Source organism: Melopsittacus undulatus, unplaced genomic scaffold (assembly GCF_012275295.1).
Source record: "Melopsittacus undulatus isolate bMelUnd1 unplaced genomic scaffold, bMelUnd1.mat.Z mat_scaffold_494_arrow_ctg1, whole genome shotgun sequence".
NCBI lineage: Eukaryota > Metazoa > Chordata > Aves > Psittaciformes > Psittaculidae > Melopsittacus > Melopsittacus undulatus.
In genome coordinates this window covers 29244-41450 of record NW_022994367.1, presented here as the reverse complement: position 1 = coordinate 41450, position 12207 = coordinate 29244, and the positions used below count along the sequence as shown (strand labels likewise).

The 12207-nt window shown below is 61.9% G+C and overlaps 1 long non-coding RNA gene across 3 annotated transcripts; it reads right to left on the bottom strand.

Annotated features, from left to right (window-relative positions):
* Nucleotides 1–7180: 7180 nt before the first annotated feature.
* On the bottom strand, nt 7181–11735 carry LOC117438554 (uncharacterized). 3 transcript variants are annotated; one of them, XR_004550879.1, is made up of 4 exons: nt 11361–11735; nt 10197–10344; nt 8079–8193; nt 7181–7242 (listed from the first exon to the last, which is right to left on the bottom strand). It is a non-coding gene; the product is annotated as an uncharacterized lncRNA (long non-coding RNA). The 3 variants fall into 3 exon arrangements; XR_004550880.1 differs by having other exon boundaries at nt 10197–10339; XR_004550878.1 differs by lacking the exon at nt 11361–11735 and having other exon boundaries at nt 10197–11341.
* Between the last annotated feature and the right edge of the window lie 472 nt (nt 11736–12207).

Here is a 12207-nt window from a genome sequence, read left to right as displayed (position 1 = left end):
GGGCGGGACTAAGCGTGATTGACAACCGCCGCAGCCAATCAGAGGCGTGGGGGGGCGCCGTCGGCGCCGGGCGGGACTAAGCGTGATTGACAACCGCCGCAGCCAATCAGAGGAGTGGGGGGGCGCCGTCGGCGCCGGGCGGGACTAAGCGTGATTGACAACCGCCGCAGCCAATCAGAGCAGTGATCCCGCGCCGCCGGAGCCGGGCGGGACTAGGCGTGACTGACAAGCGCCGCAGCCAATCAGAGGAGTGGGGGGGCCAGTGTAGAAGCCGAACGGAAGCGGGGCGGGAGTAAGAGTGACTGACAGGCGTCTCAGCCAGTCGGGGTGCGGGTTGTGCCGCCGAACCGGGCCCGGACCGTACCGTACCGAGCCGAGGCGAATCATGGGGGTAACGGGACTCGGCGGAGGCAAACGGGGGGGGCAATGGCAGCTGTCGGCTCCCCTGGGACCCCGTGGCAGCCACTCCGGTCCCTCCGGGCGGTTCCGTCCCCCTCAGGCGGCTTCGGCTGCGCTCGGTTCCCTTCGGGCGGCTCCGTCCCCCTCAGGCGGCTTCGGCTCCGCTCGGTTCTCTTCGGCCGGTTCCGCCGCTTCGGGAGGGTTCGGCTTCGCCTCAGCCAATCAGAGGAGTGGGGGGGCGGTGTCGGAGAGGGGCGTGGCTAGGAGCGGGTGACGTGCTCATCAGCCAATCAGAAGAGTGGGGGGGGGGTGACGGCGAGGGGCGTGGCTACGAGAGGGTGACGTACTCATCAGCCAATCAGAGGAGGGGGGGCGGAGCCGGAGAGGGGCGTGGCTAGGAGCGGGTCACGTGCGCATCAGCCAATCAGAGGAGAGGGGGGCGGAGCCGGAGAGGGGCGTGGCTAGGAGCGGGTCACGTGCGCATCAGCCAATCAGAGGAGAGGGGGGCGGAGCCGGAGAGGGGCGTGGCTAGGAGCGGGTCACGTGCGCATCAGCCAATCAGAGGAGTGGGGGGCGGAGCCGGCGCCGGGCGGGACTAAGCGTGATTGACAACCGCCGCAGCCAATCAGAGGAGTGGGGGGGCGCCGCCGGCGCCGGGCGGGACTAAGCGTGATTGACAACCGCCGCAGCCAATCAGAGCAGTGATCCGGCGCCGCCGGAGCCGGGCGGGACTAGGCGTGACTGACAAGCGCCGCAGCCAATCAGAGGAGTGGGGGGGCCAGTGTAGAAGCCGAACGGAAGCGGGGCGGGAGTAAGAGTGACTGACAGGCGTCTCAGCCAGTCGGGGTGCGGGTTGTGCCGCCGAACCGGGCCCGGACCGTACCGTACCGAGCCGAGGCGAATCATGGGGGTAACGGGACTCGGCGGAGGCAAACGGGGGGGGCAATGGCAGCTGTCGGCTCCCCTGGGACCCCATGGAAGCCACTCCGGTCCCTCCGGGCGGCTCCGTCCCCCTCAGGCGGCTTCGGCTCCGCTCGGTTCCCTTCGGGCGGCTCCGTCCCCCTCAGGCGGCTTCGGCTCCGCTCGGTTCTCTTCGGCCGGTTCCGCCCCTTCGGGAGGGTTCGGCTTCGCCTCAGCCAATCAGAGGAGTGGGGGGGCGGTGTCGGAGAGGGGCGTGGCTAGGAGCGGGTGACGTGCTCATCAGCCAATCAGAAGAGTGAGGGGGCGGAGCCGGCGAGGGGCGTGGCTACGAGCGGGTGACGTACTCATCAGCCAATCAGAGGACAGGGGGGGCGGAGCCGGAGAGGGGCGTGGCTAGGAGCGGGTCACGTGCGCATCAGCCAATCAGAGGAGAAGGGGGGCGGAGCCGGAGAGGGGCGTGGCTAGGAGCGGGTCACGTGCGCATCAGCCAATCAGAGGAGTGGGGGGCGGAGCCGGCGCAGGGCGGGACTAAGCGTGATTGACAACAGCCGCAGCCAATCAGAGGCGTGGGGGGGCGCCGTCGGCGCCGGGCGGGACTAAGCGTGATTGACAACTGCCGCAGCCAATCAGAGGAGTGGGGGGGCGCCGTCGGCGCCGGGCGGGACTAAGCTTGATTGACAACTGCCGCAGCCAATCAGAGGAGTGGGGGGGCGCCGTTGGCGCCGGGCGGGACTAAGCGTGATTGACAACCGCCGCAGCCAATCAGAGCAGTGATCCGGCGCCGCCGGAGCCGGGCGGGACTAGGCGTGACTGACAAGCGCCGCAGCCAATCAGAGGAGTGGGGGGGCCAGTGTAGAAGCCGAACGGAAGCGGGGCGGGAGTAAGAGTGACTGACAGGCGTCTCAGCCAGTCGGGGTGCGGCTTGTGCCGCCGAACCGGGCCCGGACCGTACCGTACCGAGCCGAGGCGAATCATGGGGGTAACGGGACTCGGCGGAGGCAAACGGGGGGGGCAATGGCAGCTGTCGGCTCCCCTGGGACCCCGTGGCAGCCACTCCGGTCCCTCCGGGCGGCTCCGTCCCCCTCAGGCGGCTTCGGCTGCGCTCGGTTCCCTTCGGGCGGCTCCGTCCCCCTCAGGCGGCTTCGGCTGCGCTCGGTTTCCTTCGGGCGGCTCCGTCCCCCTCAGGCGGCTTCGGCTGCGCTCGGCTCCCTTCGGGCGGCTCCGTCCCCTTCAGGCGGCTTCGGCTCCGCTCGGTTCTCTTCGGCCGGTTCCGCCGCTTCGGGAGGGTTCGGCTTCGCCTCAGCCAATCAGAGGAGTGGGGGGGCGGTGTCGGAGAGGGGCGTGGCTAGGAGCGGGTGACGTGCTCATCAGCCAATCAGAAGAGTGAGGGGGCGGAGCCGGCGAGGGGCGTGGCTACGAGCGGGTGACGTACTCATCAGCCAATCAGAGGAGAGGGGGGGCGGAGCCGGAGAGGGGCGTGGCTAGGAGCGGGTCACGTGCGCATCAGCCAATCAGAGGAGTGGGGGGCGGAGCCGGCGCCGGGCGGGACTAAGCGTGATTGACAACCGCCGCAGCCAATCAGAGGAGTGGGGGGCGGAGCCGGCGCCGGGCGGGACTAAGCGTGATTGACAACCGCCGCAGCCAATCAGAGGCGTGGGGGGGCGCGGTCGGCGCCGGGCGGGACTAAGCGTGATTGACAACCGCCGCAGCCAATCAGAGGCGTGGGGGGGCGCCGTCGGCGCCGGGCGGGACTAAGCGTGATTGACAACCGCCGCAGCCAATCAGAGGAGTGGGGGGGCGCCGCCGGCGCCGGGCGGGACTAAGCGTGATTGACAACCGCCGCAGCCAATCAGAGCAGTGATCCCGCGCCGCCGGAGCCGGGCGGGACTAGGCGTGACTGACAAGCGCCGCAGCCAATCAGAGGAGTGGGGGGGCCAGTGTAGAAGCCGAACGGAAGCGGGGCGGGAGTAAGAGTGACTGACAGGCGTCTCAGCCAGTCGGGGTGCGGCTTGTGCCGCCGAACCGGGCCCGGACCGTACCGTACCGAGCCGAGGCGAATCATGGGGGTAACGGGACTCGGCGGAGGCAAACGGGGGGGGCAATGGCAGCTGTCGGCTCCCCTGGGACCCCGTGGCAGCCACTCCGGTCCCTCCGGGCGGTTCCGTCCCCCTCAGGCGGCTTCGGCTGCGCTCGGTTCCCTTCGGGCGGCTCCGTCCCCCTCAGGCGGCTTCGGCTCCGCTCGGTTCTCTTCGGCCGGTTCCGCCGCTTCGGGAGGGTTCGGCTTCGCCTCAGCCAATCAGAGGAGTGGGGGGGGCGGTGTCGGAGAGGGGCGTGGCTAGGAGCGGGTGACGTGCTCATCAGCCAATCAGAAGAGTGGGGGGGGCGCTGACGGCGAGGGGCGTGGCTACGAGAGGGTGACGTACTCATCAGCCAATCAGAGGAGGGGGGGCGGAGCCGGAGAGGGGCGTGGCTAGGAGCGGGTCACGTGCGCATCAGCCAATCAGAGGAGTGGGGGGCGGAGCCGGAGAGGGGCGTGGCTAGGAGCGGGTCACGTGCGCCTCAGCCAATCAGAAGAGCGGGGGGGCGGAGCCGGCGCCGGGCGGGACTAAGCGTGATTGACAAGCGCCGCAGCCAATCAGAGGCGTGGGGGGGCGCCGTCGGCGCGGGCGGGACTAAGCGTGATTGACAACCGCCGCAGCCAATCAGAGGCGTGGGGGGGCGGAGCCGGCGCCGGGCGGGACTAAACGTGATTGACAACCGCAGCAGCCAATCAGAGGCGTGGGGGGGCGCCGTCGGCGCCGGGCGGGACTAAACGTGATTGACAACCGCCGCAGCCAATCAGAGGAGTGGGGGGGCGCCGCCGGCGCCGGGCGGGACTAAGCGTGATTGACAACCGCCGCAGCCAATCAGAGGAGTGGGGGGGCGCCGCCGGCGCCGGGTGGGACTAAGCGTGATTGACATTCGCCGCAGCCAATCAGAGCAGTGATCCGGCGCCGCCGGAGCCGGGCGGGACTAGGCGTGACTGACAAGCGCCGCAGCCAATCAGAGGAGTGGGGGGGCCAGTGTAGAAGCCGAACGGAAGCGGGGCGGGAGTAAGAGTGACTGACAGGCGTCTCAGCCAGTCGGGGTGCGGCTTGTGCCGCCGAACCGGGCCCGGACCGTACCGTACCGAGCCGAGGCGAATCATGGGGGTAACGGGACTCGGCGGAGGCAAACGGGGGGGGCAATGGCAGCTGTCGGCTCCCCTGGGACCCCATGGAAGCCACTCCGGTCCCTCCGGGCGGCTCCGTCCCCCTCAGGCGGCTTCGGCTGCGCTCGGTTCCCTTCGGGCGGCTCCGTCCCCCTCAGGCGGCTTCGGCTGCGCTCGGTTCCCTTCGGGCGGCTCCGTCCCCCTCAGGCGGCTTCGGCTGCGCTCGGTTTCCTTCGGGCGGCTCCGTCCCCCTCAGGCGGCTTCGGCTGCGCTCGGCTCCCTTCGGGCGGCTACGTCCCCTTCAGGCGGCTTCGGCTCCGCTCGGTTCTCTTCGGCCGGTTCCGCCGCTTCGGGAGGGTTCGGCTTCGCCTCAGCCAATCAGAGGAGTGGGGGGGCGGTGTCGGAGAGGGGCGTGGCTAGGAGCGGGTGACGTGCTCATCAGCCAATCAGAAGAGTGAGGGGGCGGAGCCGGCGAGGGGCGTGGCTACGAGCGGGTGACGTACTCATCAGCCAATCAGAGGAGAGGGGGGGCGGAGCCGGAGAGGGGCGTGGCTAGGAGCGGGTCACGTGCGCATCAGCCAATCAGAGGAAAGGGGGGGCGGAGCCGGAGAGGGGCGTGGCTAGGAGCGGGTCACGTGCGCATCAGCCAATCAGAGGAGTGGGGGGCGGAGCCGGCGCCGGGCGGGACTAAGCGTGATTGACAACCGCCGCAGCCAATCAGAGGCGTGGGGGGGTGCCGTCGGCGCCGGGCGGGACTAAGCGTGATTGACAACCGCCGCAGCCAATCAGAGGAGTGGGGGGGCGCAGCCGGCGCCGGGCGGGACTAAGCGTGATTGACAACCGCCGCAGCCAATCAGAGCAGTGATCCCGCGCCGCCGGAGCCGGGCGGGACTAGGCGTGACTGACAAGCGCCGCAGCCAATCAGAGGAGTGGGGGGGCCAGTGTAGAAGCCGAACGGAAGCGGGGCGGGAGTAAGAGTGACTGACAGGCGTCTCAGCCAGTCGGGGTGCGGCTTGTGCCGCCGAACCGGGCCCGGACCGTACCGTACCGAGCCGAGGCGAATCATGGGGGTAACGGGACTCGGCGGAGGCAAACGGGGGGGGCAATGGCAGCTGTCGGCTCCCCTGGGACCCCATGGAAGCCACTCCGGTCCCTCCGGGCGGCTCCGTCCCCCTCAGGCGGCTTCGGCTCCGCTCGGTTCCCTTCGGGCGGCTCCGTCCCCCTCAGGCGGCTTCGGCTCCGCTCGGTTCTCTTCGGCCGGTTCCGCCCCTTCGGGAGGGTTCGGCTTCGCCTCAGCCAATCAGAGGAGTGGGGGGGCGGTGTCGGAGAGGGGCGTGGCTAGGAGCGGGTGACGTGCTCATCAGCCAGTCAGAAGAGTGAGGGGGCGGAGCCGGCGAGGGGCGTGGCTACGAGCGGGTGACGTACTCATCAGCCAATCAGAGGAGAGGGGGGGCGGAGCCGGAGAGGGGCGTGGCTAGGACCGGGTCACGTGCGCATCAGCAAATCAGAGGAGAGGGGGGGCGGAGCCGGAGAGGGGCGTGGCTAGGAGCGGGTCACGTGCGCATCAGCCAATCAGAGGAGAGGGGGGCGGAGCCGGCGCCGGGCGGGACTAAGCGTGATTGACAACAGCCGCAGCCAATCAGAGGCGTGGGGGGGCGCCGTCGGCGCCGGGCGGGACTAAGCGTGATTGACAACTGCCGCAGCCAATCAGAGGAGTGGGGGGGCGCTGTCGGCGCCGGGCGGGACTAAGCGTGATTGACAACTGCCGCAGCCAATCAGAGGAGTGGGGGGGCGCCGTTGGCGCCGGGCGGGACTAAGCGTGATTGACAACCGCCGCAGCCAATCAGAGCAGTGATCCGGCGCCGCCGGAGCCGGGCGGGACTAGGCGTGACTGACAAGCGCCGCAGCCAATCAGAGGAGTGGGGGGGCCAGTGTAGAAGCCGAACGGAAGCGGGGCGGGAGTAAGAGTGACTGACAGGCGTCTCAGCCAGTCGGGGTGCGGCTTGTGCCGCCGAACCGGGCCCGGACCGTACCGTACCGAGCCGAGGCGAATCATGGGGGTAACGGGACTCGGCGGAGGCAAACGGGGGGGGCAATGGCAGCTATCGGCTCCCCTGGGACCCCATGGAAGCTACTCCGGTCCCTCCGGGCGGCTCCGTCCCCCTCAGGCGGCTTCGGCTGCGCTCGGTTCCCTTCGGGCGGCTCCGGCCTCTTGGCGTGCAGTTCGTAGTTTTGGCCACAGGAGGGCAGCACCTCCCTTTGCTCTGAGCCACCCCTTTGCTTCCCCTCCCGCATCTCCGGCACCTGCAGTACCGAGCTTTGGACACAGGATGGCAGCAGCGAGCAGTGCCCCGAGCTACGCCGTGCCCCCCCCACCTCCAGCACCTGCAGTACCGACGCTTGGACACGAGGTGGCAGCACACGCTGCAGAAGCAACGGCCTGAGAGCAACGGCGGCTCCCCTCCCCGTTGACAGCCTCCGGGGACCCCAGCTGCTGAGTGGGGACAGTTTGCAATATTGGGGCTGGGGCAAAGTTGCTCAGGAACTTCTATTCGAGATTCTTTCAGACTTTTATTGCTTTGTGTTTGCTTTGTGGGGATTTATAATCACATTCTTCTCTTTTGCTTTTTATTTTCTTTACACATTTTATTTATTTCCTTTTTCATTCATGTTTTTTCCAGCTGTCCTTGTCTTTTAGTCTCTTTCAGTAACTATTTTTAGGCGTCCCATACCTAAAATGAGATAAGAAATGGGCAAACATGGGTTAGAAAATGAAAAAAATGGTTCAAAACACCTTACAAATGGTCCAAAGTGGAACACAAGTGGCCCAAAATGGATTAAAACAATCAAGAAATGGGTAAAAATGGGTTAGAAGTGGGCAAAAATGGCCTACAATGCGGAAGATGTGGATAAATATGGGACAGAAACAGCCACAGACAGGTCAGAAATAGCCCCCAAAAAAGCTTTAAAGGGGTTAGAAATGGGAAAGATGGGTTAGAAATTGCCAAAAACGGCTTAAAACTGGTAAGAAATGGGCAAAACTGGGATAGAAATGGCCATGAATTGTTTTGAAATAGACTAAAATGGCTTAAAATAGGGTAGAAATGGGGAAAAATGGCTTAAACCAGGCTCAGAAATGGGCAAAAATGTGTTTGAAGTGGCAAAAAAAAATGGTTAGAAGAAAAAATAGTTTAGAAATGGACAAAATGGCTTAAACCAGGTTAGAATTGGACATATAAGGGTTGCAAATGGCTAAAAATGGGTTTAAATCTAGTTAGAAGTGGCCACAATTGTGTTAGAAATCGTCAAAAAAGGCTTAAAGCTGCTGACAAATGGGAAAAAATGGGTTAGAGAAATAAAAAAGTGGCTTAAACAGAGTGAGAAAAGGGCCAAAAAAAGAGGGAAATTTTAAGAAATGGCTTTAAAAGGGTTAGAAGTGACCAAACACGGGTTAGAAATGGCAGAAAGAATTTAGAAATAGCAAATAAAACAGTTTAGAAGTGGGCATAAATGAGTTAGAAACAGCCATGTTACGGCATCTTCTTGGAATCAGGGGCTAAGTACACACCTCTGTCCCTGCAAGTGCTGCCCGGGGCTGCCAGGAAAGCCGATCTGTGCAATAGGCTGTGTGTGTTCTGGTCTGTGAGCCCACCATCAGCTACGGTACAGGTGAAGTCTTGTCACTGGAAAATGTTGAGCAGATAATACCCTTTAGTGAGCTAGAAAGCGGCACTAACGCTGCCTGCCTGGCAGGCTAGGAAAGGCAGATACATTTGGGGTTATGCACACGAAAGCTCTACGTCCTGCCGTGGTTCCAATGTCATTGCTCTTAGAGGTAAATGGAAAAGCAGCCTCAGGCCTCCTGCTGGGCTCAGGGATCCATCAGCTGCACCTGAGCAGCTTTGCCTGCAGGATGTGATACTTGCTATGCTGGTAAGTGACCAGTTCAAATAGGTTGAAATCAAGGTGCATTTGCCCAGAGCTGGGTGTTACTCGCACTGGTACTGGTACTTGTGGCAGCAAACATTTACCGTGACCCACCTGCTGAACAGAGCTCAGTACTGCAAATAATAAGCCAGTTTCCCCTCCCTGGCTGCATTAAAACAGGCTCCTCCAGATGAATTTAACCTCATGTCAGTGAAGCACTTTAGCTCAAGGTGCCAAAGACAAGCTTCGGCATGGGCACAATGCCACCAGACACACCCAAAGAGCGTGAGGACGGGAAGCCCTTCCCTAAGAAAGAAGGGTAACTGTGGCCTTGGGCTTCTAAAGAGACCCTCAGCAGCTGTAGGGAAATGCCTGCATTCCCTGGGGTTCTAATCATATGAGCACAGGATGGTTTTTGGTTGGAAGGAACCTTTAAAGGTCATCTGGTCTAACCTCCCCTGCCATGAGCAGGGACATCTTCAACTCCATCAGGGTGCTCAGAACCACATCCAGCCTGGCCTTGAATGTCCCCAGGGATGGGGCATCCACCACCTCTCTGGCCAACCTCTGCCAGTGCTTTACCACCCTCATTACAGAAAAATACTGGGGCTGACCTGTTCCTGGTTCTCCCTCCCTCCCTCCAGGCCTTGCCTTCTCCTCAGCAGTGCAGGTCCTAATTCAACAAAGACAACACCAAGGGCTGCAAACTCTGCTGGCAGTACCCAAATGTCAAGAGGAAACCGGGGACCTGCATTGTCACAACATCCAACAGGATGATTAGAAAAACACTGGTAATTCCCCATAGCCATAGAGCTGCTGCAAAACAGCCTGCAAGCAAAGCAATTGCTGTTTAAGCAAAAAGCAGCGCAATGGTCTCCGAGCAGGAAAGCAAACCAAGCTGAGATTTCCTGGGACAATGTTTTCAATTACGTGAATGTAATTGACTGGAAGGGAAAAAACTTCTTGAATTAAGCACGTAAACAAGGTGAACAAAATAATTTCTTCCTTGTTCAAGCAGAGGATGTGGTTTTGCTCTCATTTACTGGCCCCAGGTAGGAGAATCTACATCTGTCCAGCTGTTAAAGTGTCACTCTGCATTATGCCAATGTAAGAGGAAACAAAGTCCTGCATCCACATCTTCAGCCCCAGCTCAAGAGGGACGTGGAGCTGCTCAAGCGAGCCAGAGGAAACCATGGAGCTGCTGCGAGGGCTGGAGCAGCTATGCTCTGGAGCCAGGCTGAGAGAGCTGGGCTGGGGCAGCCTGGACAAGAGAAGGCTCCTGAAGGGGAGACCTGAGAGCAGCTCCAGTGCCTAAAGGGGCTGCAGGAAACCTGGAGAGGGGCTTGGGACAAGGGCCTGTAGGGACAGGCCAAGGGGAATGGCTTGAACCTGCCCGAGGGGAAACTGAGCTGAGCTCTTAGGCAGAAGCTGTTCCCCGTGAGGGTGCTGAGGCGCTGGCACAGGGTGCACAGAGAAGCTGTGGCTGCCCCATCCCTGGCAGTGTTCAAGTCCAGGTTGGACACAGGGGCTTGGAGCAACCTGCTCTAGTGTGAGGTGTCCCTGCCTGCCTGTGGCAGGGGTTGGAGCTGGATGAGCTTTAAGGTCCCTTCCAACATGAACCATTCCATGATTCTGTAAAATGTAGAAATGGGGAGGATAACTACAGGCAAATTACAGACCAATCGATGAAAGCAGAGAGTAAATGGATTTCCTCTCTCGGCAAGGTCAGAGAAGCATGTGCTACGATTACCAGACATACCTCCACTCTCTTCTCCTGCTTCCCAGTTGCAGAAACCTCTCTTTCCTTTTTGGTCTTGCAGATGAAAGAAAGAGGCTAAAAAAGTCTTCTGGAGCTCTTGAAAGGGTCTGTTCTGGCACACACAGTGTGCACATGGCTGCACGCTGCTCTGAAACAGAAGGGTTCTTGTATTTATCTAAGAACAAGAACTGGGTTTTTCTCAAAGCTCAAGAAACCACTGATGTGGGTCCACAGCATCAACGCTGATGAGGCTGATAGGCGGGTGTGCAGCCTAAAAAGAACGCATGATCAGGGTGCAGGTCACGTGTAAAACTCGCTCAAAACAGACACTCATATAGGGCATCGTGCAAGCAGGGTATTGCTGCAGCAGCCGTCCCTTGAAGAAATGGCTGGTTTTACAAACCTGTCTATCCTTACATCATCTTTATGTTCCTCCTCCTCGTACATATGAACATAAATTGTTAACAAGTTAAGCATAGATGCATAGATGGCATAGATGGCCACTAAAAACAAGAAAAAAAACCCATGTACTACTATGCCAAACCTAATACATCGGTGCTGCTCACACCAAACCATACACTGGGAGCTTCCTGCCAGCCTGTACCACTTCAGAGCTTGCAGCTTTTACCATGATATTATGATATTAACTTGAATTTTTGCACTGACTGCTAAGAAAGCAAAAAAGGAAGCATTTTTAGCAAGGGATAATAAAGCTATTTCATAGTATCATATCTATAAATAAAGATGCATTCATTACCATCGTACATCACAGTCCTCTATGATAGGCAGGAAAGTGCCAAGTCCCCAGCTCCCCATGCCTCCCTGGGCACGGGCCCTCACTGCAGGGGCACCTCTCCAGCTCACAGGGCAATTCTGCTTTCGGAGGCAGCCTCCCGGAAGGATGCAGCCATTTCATCCTGTTTCAGGGCAGCACCACTCCAGGTGCTATCAATGCAACCGGCCACAAACTTCCCCTTTCTTGGGGGAAGAGAGGGAAACCGATGCGTTTGACTCCTGGAAAAGCTTTGGGGTGTGATGAGAAACATCCTGCACACAGAACAAAACAATCGAGCACCTTGGGGAAGCCCTGGCAAACTGTTTCTGCGGCTCTCCATGGGTCGCAGCACCCCCAGTGTCTCTCCCCCCCCCCCCGTTTGTCCGTACCCCAAAGACCACGGTGGTGGCGCCGTGCAGGAGGTGGATGCCGAGTCCGTGCAGCAGCGGCGGCAGCAGCTGTTGCCGTGGAGACCGTGACCCGGAGCGGCGGCAGCAGCTGTTGCCGTGGAGACCGTGACCCGGAGCGGCCGCGGGGAACACGAGTGCCTCCGGCAGGAGGGATGGGAAGGGGGACACGGTCCCCGCTGCAGGCCGGGACAGCAGCGCCGCCCCCCCGCGACTGCCCCCCTCCGGCTGCCGGCCTGCCCCAGACCCCCTCGGTGCCCCGGTTCTACCCTGGGCCGAGCCGAGCCGTGCCGTGCCGATCCGGGCTGAGCCGTGCCCGGCGGGGGGGGCAATGGGAGGTGTCGGCTCCTCCCGGAACCACTCAGTTCCCTTCCTCCTCCTGCCCCCTCCCGCCCCTCCCCGCCCCGCCCGCCGCCATAGGGCGGCCATGGAGGAGGTGCCGAGAGAGGTGCGGGAGCAGGAGCCGAGAGGAGAGGGGAGGGAGGCGGCTGGGGGGGAGCGCGGCTCTGCGCCGCCATGGGGAGAGGGGAGACAGGGGCGGGCACGGGGGGGGGGTGCACTGATGCCACTTGATAGGCGCCATCTTGAGTACGGGCGCCGGGACAGGCCAAATTAGTGAGACGCCATTTTGACGTACGGCACTACGGGGCGGCCATCTTGGTGAGGTGCTAGCCTGAGTACGGCACCTCACCCCTCATGGCGTCCGCGTTGCCGTGGTAACGGCCGCACCGCGCCTGCGCTGCCGCCATTTTTTGTTCCAAGATGGCCCTGACGAGCGCGGCGCGGCCGGAAGCTCCGTTCCCGTCCCGTTCCCTCCTCTCGGGGCTCG